This window comes from Coregonus clupeaformis, unplaced genomic scaffold (genome assembly GCF_020615455.1).
Source record: "Coregonus clupeaformis isolate EN_2021a unplaced genomic scaffold, ASM2061545v1 scaf2993, whole genome shotgun sequence".
Taxonomy (NCBI): Eukaryota; Metazoa; Chordata; class Actinopteri; order Salmoniformes; family Salmonidae; genus Coregonus; species Coregonus clupeaformis.
The window spans coordinates 34,621-54,016 of NW_025536447.1; the positions used below are offsets into that span (position 1 = coordinate 34,621).

The following is a 19,396-nucleotide window of genomic DNA, read 5'->3' on the forward strand; positions in this document are numbered from 1 at the left end:
CATCGGTCTTGGGCCTCCTCTTGATCTGAAGGCATAACCTCTACCCCTGTTTGCCAGCCAGTGTAGTTGTTGCGGACTGGGTGGTAATGGACACCATCTGACAGAGTGGCCATATTGATGACAATTGTAACAGGCCCCCATTACCTTGTGTCCTTGGCTGTCCCCATTGAGTCTGGTATGGTGCCACCGGTGGCTGATACGGTGGAGTTGGTGCTTGATAGTATGGCTGAGGCACCATTGCGATCGTTGGGAGTGTTGCTGGAGGCGGCTGTTGTGTTTGTATCATTTGTGAGACAGTTTTTTCAATTATTTGAGAAATGTCAGGTTGGTCTTCAGCCACCATCTGTTTCTTTGGCTTATCTCCCTTCTGTGCCTCTTTCAGTTGTAGTTTGAGCAGCTGCACCTGCAGGGATTGGACATGTGTTTCCGCCCCTCCCTTGTCTTTGTTGTATTGGGTGATGTGATGATGAACATGGGTGCCCTTTAGACGGGGCACCCCCGCTAAAGTAACCTGCCTGTGTCCATTTTAATTTCACTCCCTCCCACACTTTCTTCACTGTCTTATACTGTTCTTTCCCTCCCGCTCTATCCTGTATTTTTTGATCTAGATATTCATTTAATTTGAGTTTTGGGACGGTAGTGGTTGCCATGGTTATACAGTTTATTAGACTATCTTGGTGCTCTTAGCCCGTCACTGGCCGAATCCAGCAATGTATTCTTGGCGCTGACTGAGATTTATCTCTGATGTCCCACCCTCGTACACAAAAAATGTTCAATGCTTTATTATTAGGAATTATTTTGCAAAAGGTATTATTGTTTTTCAATTATTCGAATTATTATATATTTTCCCAAAAGGTATCAGAACCGCCCTTTTGGAACAATATATTAACAAACCAGCGCTCCCAAAACAATCATCAATCTAATTCTAGGGATTTATTTAGCAAAAGTTATTATTGTTTTTCAGGTATTCGAGTTATTATATATTTTCCCAAAAGGTATCAGAATCGCCCTTTTGGAAGAATATATTAGCAAACTCGAGCGCTCCTAAAATAATTGCCAATTTAATTTTGGGAATTATTTTGCAAAAGTTATTATTGTTTTTCAGGTATTCGGAAGTTATTATATATTTTCCCAAAAGGTATCAGAATCGCCCTTTTGGAAGAATATATTAGCAAACTCGAGCGCTCCTAAAATAATTATCAATTTAATTTTGGGAATTATTTTGCAAAAGTTATTATTGTTTTTCAGGTATTCGAGTTATTATATATTTTCCCAAAAGGTATCAGAATCGCCCTTTTGGAAGAATATATTAGCAAACTCGAGCGCTCCTAAAATAATTACCAATTTAATTTTGGGAATTATTAAAATACCAACACCACAAGAGGGAAAAAGTTCAAGTCAGCTTTTAGCGCAGCGGCTACATAACAGGCAAAATAGGACTCAGTGGTCCTCTTAAAAGTTATCCACTAGTTAGTCTCATGAAACGGCCAATCTTACACAACATTCAGGTTATCATTTCAACAATTACATTTTCATTACATATCAGCATCAACACACGAATTCAGTTTAAGTTCCTCACAGTACATATAGTTGAGTGCCACGTCAACCAATTGCCCGACTATCTGAACTTGTATTTTTTTATTTTTATTTTTTTTGATTCTCCTCAAGGAGACTCCCAGTCGTTTAAACCATTCAACTGGCGTCTAGTCGGGAGAACCTTTTCTGGACTTGGATTCTCACGGAATTAACTCAACCCGACTATCTGAATCTTTTTATCAAGTCACCAGATCCTTCTCTTGTGGATCAAATAAAAGGGTCCATCGCTTGTGAACCAAAAACTGTAATAGGCTTCTCACTAGAAAGCCGCAATTCAACAGGAAATAAAACCACTGTAACTAGACTTCTTCTCTTAGAGTCACATTTCAACAGTAAAAACCTAAGATTTCAGATATCAACAGCAAGAAATAAAAGGGTCCGTCTCTCGTGAACCACAACCTCTGTAACTAGACTCCTCCCCTAGAGAGTCACATTTCAACAGTAAAAACCTAAGATTTCAGATATCAACAGCAAAAAATAAAAGGGTCCGTCTCTCGTGAACCACAACCTCTGTAACTAGACTCCTCCCCTAGAGAGTCACATTTCAACAGTAAAAACCTAAAGAATTCAGATATCTTTACATATGTGCCTTTTGAGTCATAATAGATATGTTATAAATTTATCAGTAATCCATACTCACGCCCAGTACTACTGATCATAATTTGGGTTTATCCTACAATACAATATGCAGATTTTGTTTTAACAGGTTCTGCTTACCTTTGTATTGACGGCCGTCTAGATCAGTTTCCTGAGGCGAGCTGGATTCCCGGCTGCTCCTGCGGACAGGTCACCCGTCCTTTCAGATCTGTCTCTTACTTGTCTCCTGTCTCTATCAACTTTTATGGACCGAATTCAGAGTTAGAAAACCATCCTCTGCTACCAAGTTTTGTTGATAAAACAAGTTTACTGGAGAACGGAGACCAAGTAGAGACTTTCGGACAAGGTGGATAATTGTATAATATGAGGCAGTTTATTCAGAGGTAAAGATATCTGTAAATAGCGTGCACGGACCCGTTCGGTCAACCTCGTAGGGGAGATATCTGAGAGAGCGAGCCCCTAAACATTGTGTGCTGACATTTTATACAATAAAATAAAGTAGGTTGATTCTAGTAGTTCTGATCTTCTGATTGGTCCTGATGAGTTGGTCGAGGTCACTTCCATTGCATTGGCTCTGAGTCGGGTTCTCTGTCTTCAGATGTTCAGCCTAAGAGAAGGGGGTTTTTGTGTGTGTGTGCTTAACAATGATGATGTGTGTGTGTGTGTGTGTGTGCGTGTGTGTATGTGTGTGTGTGTGTGTGTGTGTGTGTGTATGTGTGTGTGTGTGTATGTGTGTGTATGTGTGTGTGTGTGTATGTGTGTATGTTTAACAATGATGATGTGTGTGTGTGTGTGTGTGTGTATGTGTGTGTGTGTGTGGGGGTGTGTGTGTGTATGTCCTCAGAGCAATAACTCGTGAGTTGGGAGAACTGAGAGACCTATGGCGTGGGTGTTGTCCATAGCCACCTGCTGATAAGGCCGACAAGATAGAAGTCTTTGTGCATTGTATTAAATCCAAAGGCCCAACACAAGATGGGTCATGCACAAGATTTTAGTCAGACCAAGCTATAACATAATATATTTACTACGACATGTCCCTGCCTGTTTTTCAACCAGGGACCTTTCGCGTGTTAGGCGAACGTGATAACCACTACACTACAGAAACCTCTGTTTTTCAAATACCACTGAGTAAACAGATATTTTGTGATATTCTTTGCATGTACTGTATTAGAATTCCCATAATGAGGTTGCTTTGAAATTAAAAGAACGCTGTCTCTGCCTGGTTTTGAACCAGGGACCTTTCGCGTGTTAGGCGAACGTGATAACCACTACACTACAGAAACCTCTGCTATTCAAATACCACTGAGTAAACAGATATTTTGTGATATTCTTTGCATGTAATGTATTATAATTCCCATAATGAGGCAACTTTTAAAATCAGAGAACTATGTTTCTGCCTGGTTTTGAAGCAGGGACCTTTCGCGTGTTAGGCGAACGTGATAACCACTACACTACAGAAACCTCTTTTTTTCAAATACCACTGAGTAAACAGATTTTTTGTGATATTCTTTGCATGTACTGTATTAGAATTCCCATAATGAGGCATTCATGAAAAGTGGAGTTCTCTGTTACGAATCGGGAACCTTTTGCATTAGAGACATGCTTGATAAGCACTACACTATAGAAACTGCTCATTGAAGCATGTACAATGAATGAACAGAATTTTAAGGATATTCCTTTAATGTATTAGAATTGCCATAATGAGGCAACTATTAGAATCAGAGACCTATGTTTCTGCCTGGTTTTGAACCAGGGACCTTTTGCGTTTTAGGCGAACGTGATAACCACTACACTACAGAAACCTCTGCTATTCAAATACCACTGAGTAAACAGATATTTTGTGATATTCTTTGCATGTAATGTATTAGAATTGCCATAATGAGGCAACTATTAAAATCAGAGAACGCTGTCTCTGCCTGGTTTTGAACCAGGGACCTTTCACGTGTTAGGCGAACGTGATAACCACTACACTACAGAAACCTCTGTTTTTCAAATAACACTGAGTAAACAGATTTTTTGTGATATTCTTTGCATGTAATGTATTAGAATTGCCATAATGAGGCAACTATTAAAATCAGATAACTATGTTTCTGCCTGTTTTTGAACCAGGGACCTTTCGCGTGTTAGGTGAACGTGATAACCGCTACACTACAGAAACCTCTGTTTTTCAAATAACACTGAGTAAACAGATATTTTGTGATATTCTGTGCATATAATGTATTAGAATTGCCATAATGAGGCAACTATAAAAATCAGAGAACTATGTTTCTGCCTGTTTTTGAACCAGGGACCTTTCGCGTGTTAGGCGAACGTGATAACCACTACACTACAGAAACCTCTGCAATTCAAATATCACTGAGTAAACAGATATTTTGTGATATTCTTTGCATGTAATGTATTAGAATTGCCATAATGAGGCAACTATTAAAATCAGAGAACGCTGTCTCTGCCTGGTTTTGAACAAGGGACCTTTCGCGTGTTAGGCGAACATGATAACCACTACACTACAGAAACCTTTGTTTTACAAATAACACTGAGTAAAAAGATTTTTTGTGATATTCTTTGCATGGGATGTATTAGAATTCCCATAATGAGGCATTCATGAAAAGTGGAGTTCTCTGTTACGAATCGGGGACCTTTTTGCATTAGAGACATGCTTGATAAGCACTACACTATAGAAACTGCTCATGAAGCATGTACAATGAATGAACAGAATTTTAAGGATATTCCTTTAATGTATTTGAAATCCCATAATGAGGCAACTATTAAAATCAGAGACCTATGTTTCTGCCTGGTTTTGAACCAGGGACCTTTCACATGTTAGGTGAACGTGATAACCACTACACTACAGAAACCTCTGCTATTCAAATACCACTGAGTAAACATATATTTTGTGATATTCTTTGCATGTAATGTATTATAATTCCCATAATGAGGCAACTTTTAAAATCAGAGAACTATGTTTCTGCCTGGTTTTGAACGAGGGACCTTTCGCGTGTTAGAGTAACGTGATAACCACTACAATACAGAAACCTCTGTTGTTCAAATACCACTGAGTAAACATATATTTTGTGATATTCTTTGCATGTACTGTATTAGAATTCCCATAATGAGGTTGCTATGAAATTAAAAGAATGCTGTCCCTGCCTGTTTTTCAACCAGGGACCTTTCGCGTGTTAGGCGAACGTGATAACAACTACACTACAGAAACCTCTGTTTTTCAAATACCACTGAGTAAACAGATTTTTTGTAATATTCTTTGCATGTAGTGTATTATAATTCCCAAAATGAGGCATTCATGAAAAGTGGAGTTCTCTGTTACGAATCGGGAACCTTTTGCATTAGAGACATGCTTGATAAGCACTACACTATAGAAACTGCTCATTGAAGCATGTACAATGAATGAACAGAATTTTAAGGATATTCCTTTAATGTATTAGAATTGCCATAATGTGGCAACTATTAGAATCAGAGACCTATGTTTCTGCCTGGTTTTGAACCAGGGACCTTTTGCGTTTAGGCGAACGTGATAACCACTACACTACAGAAACCTCTGCTATTCAAATACCACTGAGTAAACAGATATTTTGTGATATTCTTTGCATGTAATGTATTAGAATTGCCATAATGAGGCAACTATTAAAATCAGAGAACGCTGTCTCTGCCTGGTTTTGAACCAGGGACCTTTCACGTGTTAGGCGAACGTGATAACCACTACACTACAGAAACCTCTGTTTTTCAAATAACACTGAGTAAACAGATTTTTTGTGATATTCTTTGCATGTAATGTATTAGAATTGCCATAATGAGGCAACTATTAAAATCAGAGAACTATGTTTCTGCCTGTTTTTGAACCAGGGACCTTTCGCGTGTTAGGTGAACGTGATAACCGCTACACTACAGAACCCTCTTTTTTCAAATAACACTGAGTAAACAGATATTTTGTGATATTCTGTGCATATAATGTATTAGAATTGCCATAATGAGGCAACTATAAAAATCAGAGAACTATGTTTCTGCCTGTTTTTGAACCAGGGACCTTTCGCGTGTTAGGCTGAACGTGATAACCACTACACTACAGAAACCTCTGCAATTCAAATATCACTGAGTAAACAGATATTTTGTGATATTCTTTGCATGTAATGTATTAGAATTGCCATAATGAGGCAACTATTAAAATCAGAGAACGCTGTCTCTGCCTGGTTTTGAACAAGGGACCTTTCGCGTGTTAAGCGAACATGATACCACTACACTACAGAAACCTTTGTTTTACAAATAACACTGAGTAAAAAGATTTTTTGTGATATTCTTTGCATGGGATGTATTAGAATTCCCATAATGAGGCATTCATGAAAAGTGGAGCTCTCTGTTACGAATCGGGGGACCTTTTGCATTAGAGACATGCTTGATAAGCACTACACTATAGAAACTGCTCATGAAGCATGTACAATGAATGAACAGAATTTTAAGGATATTCCTTTAATGTATTTGAAATCCCATAATGAGGCAACTATTAAAATCAGAGACCTATGTTTCTGCCTGGTTTTGAACCAGGGACCTTTCACATGTTAGGTGAACGTGATAACCACTACACTACAGAAACCTCTGCTATTCAAATACCACTGAGTAAACAGATATTTTGTGATATTCTTTGCATGTAATGTATTATAATTCCCATAATGAGGCAACTTTTAAAATCAGAGAACTATGTTTCTGCCTGGTTTTGAACGAGGGACCTTTCGCGTGTTAGGCGAACGTGATAACCACTATAATACAGAAACCTCTGTTGTTCAAATACCACTGAGTAAACATATATTTTGTGATATTCTTTGCATGTACTGTATTAGAATTCCCATAATGAGGTTGCTATGAAATTAAAAGAATGCTGTCCCTGCCTGTTTTTCAACCAGGGACCTTTCGCGTGTTAGGCGAATGTGATAACAACTACACTACAGAAACCTCTGTTTTTCAAATACCACTGAGTAAACAGATATTTTGTGATATTCTTTGCATGTACTGTATTAGGATTCCCATAATGAGGTTGCTATGAAATTAAAAGAACGCTGTCTCTGCCTGGTTTTGAACCAGGGACCTTTCGCGTGTTAGGCGAACATGATAACCACTACACTACAGAAATCTCTGTTTTACAAAAATCACTGAGTAAACAGATTTTTGTGATATTCTTTGCATGTAATGTATTAGAATTGCCATAATGAGGCAACTATTAAAATCAGATAACTATGTTTCTGCCTGTTTTTGAACCAGGGACCTTTCGCGTGTTAGGTGAACGTGATAACCGCTACACTACAGAAACCTCTGTTTTTCAAATAACACTGAGTAAACAGATATTTTGTGATATTCTGTGCATATAATGTATTAGAATTGCCATAATGAGGCAACTATAAAAATCAGAGAACTATGTTTCTGCCTGTTTTTGAACCAGGGACCTTTCGCGTGTTAGGCGAACGTGATAACCACTACACTACAGAAACCTCTGCAATTCAAATATCACTGAGTAAACAGATATTTTGTGATATTCTTTGCATGTAATGTATTAGAATTGCCATAATGAGGCAACTATTAAAATCAGAGAACGCTGTCTCTGCCTGGTTTTGAACAAGGGACCTTTCGCGTGTTAGGCGAACATGATAACCACTACACTACAGAAACCTTTGTTTTACAAATAACACTGAGTAAAAAGATTTTTGTGATATTCTTTGCATGGGATGTATTAGAATTCCCATAATGAGGCATTCATGAAAAGTGGAGTTCTCTGTTACGAATCGGGGACCTTTTGCATTAGAGACATGCTTGATAAGCACTACACTATAGAAACTGCTCATGAAGCATGTACAATGAATGAACAGAATTTTAAGGATATTCCTTTAATGTATTTGAAATCCCATAATGAGGCAACTATTAAAATCAGAGACCTATGTTTCTGCCTGGTTTTGAACCAGGGACCTTTCACATGTTAGGTGAACGTGATAACCACTACACTACAGAAACCTCTGCTATTCAAATACCACTGAGTAAACAGATATTTTTGTGATATTCTTTGCATGTAATGTATTATAATTCCCATAATGAGGCAACTTTTAAAATCAGAGAACTATGTTTCTGCCTGGTTTTGAACAGGGACCTTTTCGCGTGTAGGCGAACGTGATAACCACTACAATACAGAAACCTCTGTTGTTCAAATACCACTGAGTAAACATATATTTTGTGATATTCTTTGCATGTACTGTATTAGAATTCCCATAATGAGGTTGCTATGAAATTAAAAGAATGCTGTCCCTGCCTGTTTTTCAACCAGGGACCTTTCGCGTGTTAGGCGAACGTGATAACAACTACACTACAGAAACCTCTGTTTTTTCAAATACCACTGAGTAAACAGATTTTTTGTAATATTCTTTGCATGTAGTGTATTATAATTCCCAAAATGAGGCATTCATGAAAAGTGGAGTTCTCTGTTACGAATCGTGAACCTTTTGCATTAGAGACATGCTTGATAAGCACTACACTATAGAAACTGCTCATTGAAGCATGTACAATGAATGAACAGAATTTTAAGGATATTCCTTTAATGTATTAGAATTGCCATAATGTGGCAACTATTAGAATCAGAGACCTATGTTTCTGCCTGGTTTTGAACCAGGGACCTTTTGCGTTTTAGGCGAACGTGATAACCACTACACTACAGAAACCTCTGCTATTCAAATACCACTGAGTAAACAGATATTTTGTGATATTCTTTGCATGTAATGTATTAGAATTGCCATAATGAGGCAACTATTAAAATCAGAGAACGCTGTCTCTGCCTGGTTTTGAACCAGGGACCTTTCACGTGTTAGGCGAACGTGATAACCACTACACTACAGAAACCTCTGTTTTTCAAATAACACTGAGTAAACAGATTTTTTGTAATATTCTTTGCATGTAATGTATTAGAATTGCCATAATGAGGCAACTATTAAAATCAGAGAACTATGTTTCTGCCTGTTTTTGAACCAGGGACCTTTCGCGTGTTAGGTGAACGTGATAACCGCTACACTACAGAACCCTCTGTTTTTCAAATAACACTGAGTAAACAGATATTTTGTGATATTCTGTGCATATAATGTATTAGAATTGCCATAATGAGGCAACTATAAAAATCAGAGAACTATGTTTCTGCCTGTTTTTGAACCAGGGACCTTTCGCGTGTTAGGCTAACGTGATAACCACTACACTACAGAAACCTCTGCAATTCAAATATCACTGAGTAAACAGATATTTTGTGATATTCTTTGCATGTAATGTATTAGAATTGCCATAATGAGGCAACTATTAAAATCAGAGAACGCTGTCTCTGCCTGGTTTTGAACAAGGGACCTTTCGCGTGTTAGGCGAACATGATAACCACTACACTACAGAAACCTTTGTTTTACAAATAACACTGAGTAAAAAGATTTTTTGTGATATTCTTTGCATGGGATGTATTAGAATTCCCATAATGAGGCATTCATGAAAAGTGGAGCTCTCTGTTACGAATCGGGGACCTTTTGCATTAGAGACATGCTTGATAAGCACTACACTATAGAAACTGCTCATGAAGCATGTACAATGAATGAACAGAATTTTAAGGATATTCCTTTAATGTATTTGAAATCCCATAATGAGGCAACTATTAAAATCAGAGACCTATGTTTCTGCCTGGTTTTGAACCAGGGACCTTTCACATGTTAGGTGAACGTGATAACCACTACACTACAGAAACCTCTGCTATTCAAATACCACTGAGTAAACAGATATTTTGTGATATTCTTTGCATGTAATGTATTATAATTCCCATAATGAGGCAACTTTTAAAATCAGAGAACTATGTTTCTGCCTGGTTTTGAACCAGGGACCTTTCGCGTGTTAGGCGAACGTGATAACCACTACAATACAGAAACCTCTGTTGTTCAAATACCACTGAGTAAACATATATTTTGTGATATTCTTTGCATGTACTGTATTAGAATTCCCATAATGAGGTTGCTATGAAATTAAAAGAATGCTGTCCCTGCCTGTTTTTCAACCAGGGACCTTTCGCGTGTTAGGCGAACGTGATAACAACTACACTACAGAAACCTCTGTTTTTCAAATACCACTGAGTAAACAGATATTTTGTGATATTCTTTGCATGTACTGTATTAGAATTCCCATAATGAGGTTGCTATGAAATTAAAAGAACGCTGTCTCTGCCTGGTTTTGAACCAGGGACCTTTCGCGTGTTAGGCGAACATGATAACCACTACACTACAGAAATCTCTGTTTTACAAAAATCACTGAGTAAACAGATTTTTTGTAATATTCTTTGCATGTAGTGTATTATAATTCCCAAAATGAGGCATTCATGAAAAGTGGAGTTCTCTGTTACGAATCGGGAACCTTTTGCATTAGAGACATGCTTGATAAGCACTACACTATAGAAACTGCTCATTGAAGCATGTACAATGAATGAACAGAATTTTAAGGATATTCCTTTAATGTATTTGAAATCCCATAATGAGGCAACTATTGGAGTCAGAGACCTATGTTTCTGCCTGGTTTTGAAGCAGGGACCTTTTGCGTGTTAGGCGAACGTGATAACCACTACACTACCGAAACCTCTGCTATTCAAATACCACTGAGTAAACAGATATTTTGTGATATTCTTTGCATGTAATGTATTAGAATTGCCATAATGAGGCAACTATTAAAATCAGAGAACGCTGTCTCTGCCTGGTTTTGAACCAGGGACCTTTCACGTGTTAGGCGAACGTGATAACCACTACACTACAGAAACCTCTGTTTTTCAAATAACACTGAGTAAACAGATATTTTGTGATATTCTTTGCATATAATGTATTAGAATTGCCATAATGAGGCAACTATAAAAATCAGAGAACTATGTTTCTGCCTGTTTTTGAACCAGGGACCTTTCGCGTGTTAGGCGAACGTGATAACCACTACACTACAGAAACCTCTGCAATTCAAATACCACTGAGTAAACAGATATTTTGTGATATTCTTTGCATGTAATGTATTAGAATTGCCATAATGAGGCAACTATTAAAATCAGAGAACGCTGTCTCTGCCTCGTTTTGAAACAGGGACCTTTCGCGTGTTAGGCGAACATGATAACCACTACACTACAGAAACCTTTGTTTTACAAATAACACTGAGTAAAAAGATTTTTTGTGATATTCTTTGCATGTGATGTATTAGAATTCCCATAATGAGGCATTCATGAAAAGTGGAGTTCTCTGTTACGAATCGGGGACCTTTTGCATTAGAGACATGCTTGATAAGCACTACACTATAGAAACTGCTCATGAAGCATGTACAATGAATGAACAGAATTTTAAGGATATTCCTTTAATGTATTTGAAATCCCATAATGAGGCAACTATTAAAATCAGAGACCTATGTTTCTGCCTGGTTTTGAACCAGAGACCTTTCACGTGTTAGGCGAACATGATAACCACTACACTACAGAAACCTCTGCTATTCAAATACCACTGAGTAAACAGATATTTTGTGATATTCTTTGCATGTAATGTATTATAATTCCCATAATGAGGCAACTTTTAAAATCAGAGAACTATGTTTCTGCCTGGTTTTGAACCAGGGACCTTTCGCGTGTTAGGCGAACGTGATAACCACTACACTACAGAAACCTCTGTTGTTCAAATACCACTGAGTAAACAGATATTTTGTGATATTCTTTGCATGTACTGTATTAGAATTCCCATAATGAGGTTGCTATGAAATTAAAAGAACGCTGTCTCTGCCTGGTTTTGAACCAGGGACCTTTCGAGTGTTAGGCGAACATGATAACCACTACACTACAGAAACCTCTGTTTTACAAGTAACACTGAGTAAACAGATTTTTTGTGATATTCTTTGCATGTGATGTATTAGAATTCCCATAATGAGGCATTCATGAAAAGTGGAGTTCTCTGTTACGAATCGGGGACCTTTTGCATTAAAGACATGCTTGATAAGCACTACACTATAGAAACTGCTCATGAAGCATGTACAACGAATGAACAGAATTTTAAGGATAATTCTTTAATGTATTTGAAATCCCATAATGAGGGAACTATTAAAATCAGAGAACTATGTTTCTGCCTGGTTTTGAACCAGGGACCTTTCGCGTGTTAGGTGAACGTGATAACCACTACACTACAGAAACCTCTGTTTTACAAATAACACTCAGTAAACAGATTTTTTGTGATATTCTTTGCATGTAGTGTATTAGAATTCCCATAATGAGGCATTTTTGAAAAGTGGAGTTCTCTGTTACGAATCGGGGACCTTTTGCATTAGAGACATGCTTGATAAGCACTACACTATAGAAACTGCTCATGAAGCATGTACAATGAATGAACAGAATTTTAAGGATATTCCTTTAATGTATTTGAAATCCCATAATGAGGCAACTATTAAAACCAGAGAACTATGTTTCTGCCTGGGTTTGAACCAGGGACCTTTCACGTGTTAGACGAACGTGATAACAACTACACTACAGAAACCTCTGTTTTTCAAATACCACTGAGTAAACAGATTTTTTGTAATATTCTTTGCATGTAGTGTATTATAATTCCCAAAATGAGGCATTCATGAAAAGTGGAGTTCTCTGTTACGAATCGGGAACCTTTTGCATTAGAGACATGCTTGATAAGCACTACACTATAGAAACTGCTCATTGAAGCATGTACAATGAATGAACAGAATTTTAAGGATATTCCTTTAATGTATTAGAATTGCCATAATGAGGCAACTATTAGAATCAGAGACCTATGTTTCTGCCTGGTTTTGAACCAGGGACCTTTTGCGTGTTAGGCGAACGTGATAACCACTACACTACAGAAACCTCTGCTATTCAAATACCACTGAGTAAACAGATATTTTGTGATATTCTTTGCATGTAATGTATTAGAATTGCCATAATGAGGCAACTATTAAAATCAGAGAACGCTGTCTCTGCCTGGTTTTGAACCAGGGACCTTCCACGTGTTAGGCGAATGTGATAACCACTACACTACAGAAACCTCTGTTTTTCAAATAACACTGAGTAAACAGATTTTTTGTGATATTCTTTGCATGTAATGTATTAGAATTGCCATAATGAGGCAACTATTAAAATCAGAGAACTATGTTTCTGCCTGTTTTTGAACCAGGGACCTTTCGCGTGTTAGGTGAAAGTGATAACCGCTACACTACAGAAACCTCTGTTTTTCAAATAACACTGAGTAAACAGATATTTTGTGATATTCTTTGCATATAATGTATTAGAATTGCCATAATGAGGCAACTATAAAAATCAGAGAACTATGTTTCTGCCTGTTTTTGAACCAGGGACCTTTCGCGTGTTAGGGGAACTTGATAACCACTACAATATAGAAACCTCTTTTGTTCAATTACCACTGAGTAAACATATATTTTGTGATATTCTTTGCATGTACTGTATTAGAATTCCCATAATGAGGTTGCTATGAAATTAAAAGAACGCTGTCTCTGCCTGGTTTTGAACCAGGGACCTTTCGCGTGTTAGGCGAACATGATAACCACTACACTACAGAAACCTCTGTTTTACAAATAACACTGAGTAAACAGATTTTTTGTGATATTCTTTGCATGTGATGTATTAGAATTCCCATAATGAGGCATTCATGAAAAGTGGAGTTCTCTGTTACGAATCGGGGACCTTTTGCATTAGAGACATGCTTGATAAGCACTACACTATAGAAACTGCTCATGAAGCATGTACAATGAATGAACAGAATTTTAAGGATATTCCTTTAATGTATTTGAAATCCCATAATGAGGCAACTATTAAAATCAGAGACCTATGTTTCTGCCTGGTTTTGAACCAGGGACCTTTCACGTGTTAGGCGAACGTGATAACCACTACACTACAGAAACCTCTGCTATTCAAATACCACTGAGTAAACAGATATTTTGTGATATTCTTTGCATGTAATGTATTAGAATTGCAATAATGAGGCAACTATTAAAATCAGAGAACGCTGTCTCTGCCTGGTTTTGAACCAGGGACCTTTCGCGTGTTAGGCGAACATGATAACCACTACACTACATAAACCTTTGTTTTACAAATAACACTGAGTAAAAAGATTTTTTGTGATATTCTTTGCATGGGATGTATTAGAATTCCCATAATGAGGCATTCATGAAAAGTGGAGTTCTCTGTTACGAATCGGGGACCTTTTGCATTAGAGACATGCTTGATAAGCACTACACTATAGAAACTGCTCATGAAGCATGTACAATGAATGAACAGAATTTTAAGGATATTCCTTTAATGTATTTGAAATCCCATAATGAGGCAACTTTTAAAATCAGGGAACTATGTTTCTGCCTGGTTTTGAACCAGGGACCTTTCGCGTGTTAGGCGAACGTGATAACCACTACAATACAGAAACCTCTGTTGTTCAAATACCACTGAGTAAACATATATTTTGTGATATTCTTTGCATGTACTGATTAGAATTCCCATAATGAGGTTGCTATGAAATTAAAAGAATGCTGTCCCTGCCTGTTTTTCAACCAGGGACCTTTCGCTTGTTAGGCGAACGTGATAACAAGTACACTACAGAAACCTCTGTTTTTCAAATACCACTGAGTAAACAGATATTTTGTGATATTCTTTGCATGTACTGTATTAGAATTCCCATAATGAGGTTGCTATGAAATTAAAAGAACGCTGTCTCTGCCTGGTTTTGAACCAGGGACCTTTCGCGTGTTAGGCGAACATGATAACCACAACACTACAGAAATCTCTGTTTTACAAAAAACACTGAGTAAACAGATTTTTTGTAATATTCTTTGCATGTAGTGTATTATAATTCCCAAAATGAGGCATTCATGAAAAGTGGAGTTCTCTGTTACGAATCGGGAACCTTTTAAATTAGAGACATGCTTGATAAGCACTACACTATATAAACTGCTCATTGAAGCATGTACAATGAATGAACAGAATTTTAAGGATATTCCTTTAATGTATTTGAAATCCTATAATGAGGCAACTATTAGAATCAGAGACCTATGTTTCTGCCTGGTTTTCAAGCAGGGACCTTTTGCGTGTTAGGCGAACGTGATAACCACTACACTACAGAAACCTCTGCTATTCAAATACCACTGAGTAAACAGATATTTTGTGATATTCTTTGCATGTAATGTATTAGAATTGCCATAATGAGGCAACTATTAAAATCAGAGAACGCTGTCTCTGCCTGGTTTTGAACCAGGGACCTTTCACGTGTTAGGCGAACGTGATAACCACTACATTACAGAAACCTCTGTTTTTCAAATAACACTGAGTAAACAGATATTTTGTGATATTCTTTGCATACAATGTATTAGAATTGCCATAATGAGGCAACTATAAAAATCAGATAACTATGTTTCTGCCTGTTTTTGAACCAGGGACCTTTTGAGTATTAGGTGAACGTGATAACCACTACACTACAGAAACCTCTGCTTTACGAATAACACTCAGTAAACAGATTTTTTGTGATATTCTTTGCATGTAGTGTATTAGAATTCCCATAATGAGGCATTCATGAAAAGTGGAGTTCTCTGTTACGAATCGGGGACCTTTTGCATTAGAGACATGCTTGATAAGCACTACACTATAGAAACTGCTCATGAAGCATGTACAATGAATGAACAGAATTTTAAGGATATTCCTTTAATGTATTTGAAATCCCATAATGAGGCAACTATTAAAATCAGAGACCTATGTTTCTGCCTGGTTTTGAACCAGGGACCTTTCGCGTATTAGGCGAACGTGATAACCACTACACTACAGAAACCTCTGCAATTCAAATACCACTGAGTAAACAGATATTTTGTGATATTCTTTGCATGTAATGTATTAGAATTGCAATAATGAGGCAACTATTAAAATCAGAGAACGCTGTCTCTGCCTGGTTTTGAACCAGGGACCTTTCGCGTGTGTTACGGATACAGGTATCCTGTGTCCTGTGTTTTTCTCTCCTTCTGCCCTAATCACAGGTGTCCTGTATGTTCCTGATTGGTGGTCGTTGAGGTGTCTGATGATTGGACCAATCAGTGAACATTCCTGTGAATTGCACCACCTGTTACTCGTTTGTTCAATCACACATCCCATGTTATAAAAACCAAACTTGTGTGTGTTGCAAGAGAGAGAGATTTTTGCCATATGTGAGTATGGACACGGTGGTGTCCTGTGTGTTGTGTACTCACTAAGTTGTTGGTTACCCTATTGGTAACTTTGTTAGAAGCCATTTCTTTATGTGAGTTTGGATACTGTTGTGTCCTGTGTATTGTGTACGTACTTTATTGCTGATTACCCTGTTTTGTAGCTTGGTGTGTTTCTGGGAAAAGGGGGAGTTTAAGCTAGTTGCCCTTGGGCGTACATTACCCGTAGGAAGAATTCTGTCTAAAAACACTAGTTAGACCTGAGCGGACCACCCACTGTACTTTTGTATGACTAGCAGTAGCCTAGCGGTTCTTTAGGCAGGCTAGATCAGTTTAGGGGGTTTTACACTATTGTTTCATTTCTTGGGTCCTGCTCAGCCCTTTTTCCCAAACCCTTACCGTGTGTTCTGAAATAAACCATGTGTGTTTGACGGTAGTTCATGGTAGTTGTGTCCTATTTGTTCTCACTGTTCCATACTACACTTATAATTTGCATGAATTTATGTTACGGGTCTCATGTCCGTCACCCTAGACGTTTAAAGCCACGGGGTTCGTAACATAAAGTGGGGGCTCGTCCGGGATCCTATCTATCCCATGCTACTCATGTAAATTAGTCAGTGTCTGGTTCAGTGTTGAGCTTGGCAGCTGTAACTACTTGTTTTTTTGTGTGTTCGGTAGTCGACGGCTCGTGTTGCTAGTAGGATGGCTACTTTTGAGTTGGAGGCATTTTTGGAAAACCCTACGTGGGAGGTTTTTGATAATTGCCGTAGAGTGGATCTACAGGCTTTGGCTGACCACTTTTCTGTACCCATACCGAGGGGTTTAGTGAAAGCAGAAGTTAGGGAAGTAGTGCTAGCGATATTGTTAAACGAGCGAGTGCTTGAGTCACCGCCGCCTGAGTCTGCTGCTCCTGTAGGGGATGTGGTTGCTGTTCCCTGTAAGCCCATCAGTGTCTGAGGACGAGGCTAAGGCTCCAGCCACATTGCCCCGTTATGACCCACTCTCCCCACTGACTGACAGTGATGCCAGGATCGATGTCCGCTCGACACGGCTCCAAATGGAGGCGGAAGAGCGGGCACAAATCAGGCAAGACAAGCTGGAGATGCGTAAGCTAGAGGCAGAACAGGAGACGCGTAAGCCAGAGGCAGAACAGGAGACGCGTAAGCTAGAGGTAGAACTGGAGACGCGTAGGCTTGATCAAGAACTGGAGACGCGTAGGCTTGATCAAGAACTGGAGACGCGTAAGATGGAACTGGAGGTGCGTAAAATGGAACTGGAGGCAGAAACAGCGAGGTTAGTCGCTGCTCATACTATGCCTGCTAGTGAGCCATCCTCACCAGCTGTGTCGGCTGCTACGTTTGATATTAGTAGGCAGATCACCTTGGTACCTGTGTTCAGGGAGTCAGAGGTTGATTCCTATTTCAGTGTGTTTGAACGTATAGCGGTAGCATTGAAATGGCCCGAAGAGGTATGGTGCCTATTACTTCAGTGTAAACTAACAGGTAAAGCCCAAGAGGTTCTGGCAGCGCTACCTCTTGAAGACAGTTTGAATTATGAAGTGGTCAAAGCTACTGTTCTTCGTGCCTATGAGCTTGTTCCTGAGGCATATCGACAGAGATTTAGGGTCTCATAAAAAGTCTCCTACTCAGACTTATGTGGAGTTTGCTAGAGACAAAGGAAATCTGTTTGACAAATGGCACAGTGCTAGTAAGGTAACTGATTTTACCTCTCTACGGGAGTTAATCTTGTTAGAAGAGTTTAAAAATTGCTTACCGGACGCATTGTAGTTTATCTGAACGAACAGAAAGTATCCTCACTGTCGGAAGCGTCTGTATTGGCAGACGAGTTTGTGTTGACGCATAAGAGCGTGTTTTCGGCTCGTACGGAGAGCAGGGCTGCGGAGTTGCTAACTTTTAGTCCTAGTCGACCAGCAGTACATCCAGCACGCCCAAAAGATGTGCGTCACTGTTTCTATTGTCATAAGGTGGGACATATGGTTAATGATTGCTTTCTGCTAAAACGCAAACCGGGGATGCCTCAGCACGCCAGGCCGCCAACGGGTGTTGGGCTGATTCAAATGCGGTTGTAAGGCCAGAATCAAGACAGAAGCCTCATAGTGAATGTGGTTTGAAAGTCCCTGTCCCCAGATCACAGTTATGAACCGTTCATTTTTGAGGGGGTTTGTTTCTATATCAGATGACGAAGCCGTCTCAGCGTCCAGTTAGAATCCTCAGAGATACTGGTGCGGCGCAGTCGTTCATACTAGCTGATGTGTTGCCCTTGTCTAATAATACATATTGTGGTTCCAGTGTGTTAGTACAAGGAATTGAAATGGGATTTGTTCCAGTGCCATTGCACTTTGTGAACGTACACTCTGAGTTAGTCAGTGGATTGTTCAGAGTTGGCGTACGTCCTATGTTGCCAGTAAAAGGTGTGACATTTATAATGGGCAACGATATTGCCGGAGGAAAGGTGATACCCGTATTGGAGGTATTGGATAAAAGTGACCAGTCTCTCTCTGAGGAGCTGGCACAGGGTTATCCAGATGTGTTCCCCGCTTGTGCTGTCACACGTGCTCAAGCACGACAAGTGGGTGAAGTGATAGATTTGTCGAACACGATTCTATTCAGAGAGTGTGACCCAGAGGATAGTTCGGGTGCTACCTCTGGTAAGCTGGTGCAGTCTGACCAACAGCCCAGAGAAAGGAAGAAGGATGTGGAACTTGTTGCTGAGGCAATACAGTTACCAGTTACTCGTGAGCAGCTGATCGCTAACCAACAGGTTGACAGTAGCCTGGCTAAATGTTTTTCTAGTGTTGTCTCAGAGGACGAGCTAAAGAAGGAAAACATGGCATACTTCATTGATGGTAATCTCCTCATGCGTAAATGGACATCCCATGTTGACGCTGGCGGAGATTGGAATGCTGTTTACCAAATAGTGATTCCTACAGCCTTTCGACAAAATGTTTTATCCCTCGCTCATGATCACC

General features: G+C 38.9%; 6 non-coding genes across 6 annotated transcripts; all 6 read right to left on the reverse strand.

Moving 5' to 3' along the window:
• Positions 1-3,403: 3,403 nt before the first annotated feature.
• Positions 3,404-3,476, reverse strand: trnav-aac. The gene has a single exon. It is a non-coding gene; the product is annotated as a tRNA-Val (tRNA).
• Positions 3,477-3,922: 446 nt separating this feature from the next.
• Positions 3,923-3,995, reverse strand: trnaf-aaa. Its single transcript has one exon. It is a non-coding gene; the product is annotated as a tRNA-Phe (tRNA).
• A 4,832-nt stretch (positions 3,996-8,827) lies between these two features.
• On the reverse strand, positions 8,828-8,900 carry trnaf-aaa. The gene has a single exon. It is a non-coding gene; the product is annotated as a tRNA-Phe (tRNA).
• A 2,906-nt stretch (positions 8,901-11,806) lies between these two features.
• trnav-aac lies at positions 11,807-11,879 on the reverse strand. Its single transcript has one exon. It is a non-coding gene; the product is annotated as a tRNA-Val (tRNA).
• Positions 11,880-14,057: 2,178 nt separating this feature from the next.
• Positions 14,058-14,130, reverse strand: trnav-aac. The gene has a single exon. It is a non-coding gene; the product is annotated as a tRNA-Val (tRNA).
• A 1,837-nt stretch (positions 14,131-15,967) lies between these two features.
• Positions 15,968-16,040, reverse strand: trnai-aau. The gene has a single exon. It is a non-coding gene; the product is annotated as a tRNA-Ile (tRNA).
• Positions 16,041-19,396: the final 3,356 nt, after the last annotated feature.